Source organism: Loxodonta africana, chromosome 22 (genome assembly GCF_030014295.1).
Source record: "Loxodonta africana isolate mLoxAfr1 chromosome 22, mLoxAfr1.hap2, whole genome shotgun sequence".
Taxonomy (NCBI): domain Eukaryota; kingdom Metazoa; phylum Chordata; class Mammalia; order Proboscidea; family Elephantidae; genus Loxodonta; species Loxodonta africana.
In genome coordinates, this window is record NC_087363.1 from 2969484 (window position 1) to 2972251 (window position 2768).

Consider the following 2768-nt stretch of genomic DNA (forward strand, 5'->3'; position numbering starts at 1 on the left):
ATAAATATATGTAGAAATAAGATACTATTTATGTGGACATGAATAGTGTGTGACTTTACAACATTAAATTTAAAAAGGAAGACAAATATATCCTAAATACTGTCTGATAAACTGACCATGCAAAACGTGGGCCTCAAGGTCTACTGAATGAGAAAAAAATTAAGCAAATAAAAATTAAGTAAATAATAGATTGGCATCATATATCCTGATTTTTTAGTTATCATGTAAATCAAATTAATAAGAGCAAGAAGCATCTTAAAGTTAACAAGGAGTTGCATTTTAAGAGTGATTTAGGAAAGTATCCTTCATAAGCTTATTTGAGATTTAAGATCACCCTAGGAAAAGGTCATTAAAAATTGAGGAACAAAGAGGTGACATGATTCATTAAGAAACAACAGCTAGAATGTCCCTGAGATGGAATATTTATTTTTGCTCATAATATCCCATAACATCACATAGCACCACAAATTAATTTGCTTAAAATATTTCACATTGTTGCATAGCGCCATACCTTAATTCCTGTATTTTTTCTTTTTTTCAGGTAAACAATTTCACACTTATACCTTCTCCTCATTCATGAAATCATGCTGCCGAATAATAACGTGACTGAGTTCATTCTGCTTGGGCTGACACAAGATCCTGTTAAAAAGAAAATAGTGTTTACCTTTTTCTTGCTTTTCTACTTAGGGACATTGTTGGGTAACTCGGTTATTGTTACCATCAAGACCAGTCAGGCACTTGGGAGACCAATGTACTTTTTTCTTTTCTACTTATCCTTATCTGATACCTGCTTCTCCACTTCCAATAGCCCCTAGAATGATTGTGGATGCCCTTCTGAAGAATAACACCATCTCTTTTAATGAGTGCATGATCCAAATCTTTTCATTTCTTTGGCTGCCTGGAGATCTTGATCCTTGTGCTGATGGCTGTTGACCGCTATGTGGCCATCTGTAAACCCCTGAACTACATGAACATCATGACCCAGTGGGTCTGCAGTGTGTTGGTAGCTATAGCCTGGGTATTGTCGTGTGTACATTCTTCAGTTCAGATTTTTCTGACCTTGAGTTTACCTTTCTGTGGTCCCAATGTGATTGATCACTATTTATGTGATTTGCAGCCCTTGTTGAAACTTGCCTGTACAGACACCTATGTGACCAACCTACTACTGGTGTCCAATAGTGGAGCCCTTTGCACAATGAGTGTTGTCATGCTGATGTTCTCCTATGTTATCATCTTGCATTCTCTGAGAAACCACAGTGCTGAAGGGAGGAAAAAAGCCCTTTCCACCTGCATCTCCCATATCATTGTAGTCATCTTGTTCTTTATTCCCTGTATATTTATGTATACACGCCCCGCAACCACCTTCCCCATGGATAAGATGATAACTGTGTTTTATACAGTTGGAACACCTTTGCTTAACCCTCTGATTTATACACTGAGAAATGCTGAGGTGAAAAATGCCATGAGGAAGCTATGGAGTAAGAGACTGATTTCAGAAGACCAAAGATAAATAGAAATTTCAAATCCTTCTTCATGGTTTCGACTGACCTAGCATAATTCTACAATGCGTATAATCTTATTGTGGATTTCATAGAATCTTTTTTTTTTTATCTTGGGGAATAGGTGCCACTTTCTTCAGGAAACTGGGTAATATGGACACATACGCTGGCTAGTGTTGAGTCAGTTTCACGTAGAGGAAGAGACAAAAGAAGGTACAATAAAGTATGTAAGGCCAGTTGCTTTAGATTTTTCACTACTGTCTCTACCTCTCTTGGGTAATTAGAACCACTTGTGGGTTTGATCTGATGTTTTTCTGTCCTTCTCCACGTTCATTTCTGGTGTCACTCCACTATTAACCTAAAGGTTTACAGTTTGAAGCCACTCAGCAGCACCATAGATGAAAGGCCTGGTGATTCACTTCCATAAAGATTACAGCCAAAAACCCTGTGGAAAAATTCTCCTCAGTAAAGCAGGAGCTCGCCGTGAGTGGGTTTCAATCTGATGATGATAGATTTTTTTGTTTGTTATTTTTATTATGATTACAGTTAGCCCTCTATGTGCTGAAATTCCTATCCTGGTAGATTTTCTTTTTTCAAAACTGAATGTGATAATCCAGAGGAGGAATTCTGGGGTTTGAAAGAGAAATATGTTACATCACAGACAGAAAATTTTAGTGAGTATTCGATACTCTCCAGAGAAGAGAATAACTTGAGTAGAGGGGACAGGAACTTTTATAGGAAACCTGTGTTTATATAGTTGGGATAGACATCAACTTTTGTCCCTATGCATCTGGCACCACGGTCTCTAATTACATAATCATTGAGAATCTAATTTCAATTTAATTTCTTATTTGTATTTTTATCTGTACAGAAATTTTTGTTTATATGAGAATTCTATATCAATTTTTTGTAGTAAACTGTAAGCCCGTTACCTACCATTATGCTTTGAAAAATGTGTGACACTCTTTCAGCAACAGGTATTTCCTGGGTTTTTATTTTCTTAGTTCATTGTGGGCTAATACATAAAATCCTTTTTCACTTGTATTTTAATGAGAACTTAGAGAGGAAATAAATTTTATGGATAGCCCACCATGTTTGGTAGAAAATGCTGTTCTGTTTAAAAAATATGAAATTATGGCTTACTTCTCTATAATACAAACACTTAAAAAGATGAAAACACTGTACATAATTTCACCATCTAGATGACTCTATATACATGAAAAATGAAGTAATGCATGCATAAATTTTGAGAATCAAAATATTTCAAAA

General features: G+C 35.7%; 1 pseudogene; it reads left to right on the forward strand.

Moving 5' to 3' along the window:
* Nucleotides 1-584: 584 nt before the first annotated feature.
* On the forward strand, nucleotides 585-1510 carry LOC100666903 (olfactory receptor 4C16-like; annotated as a pseudogene).
* The last annotated feature ends 1258 nt before the right edge of the window (nucleotides 1511-2768 follow it).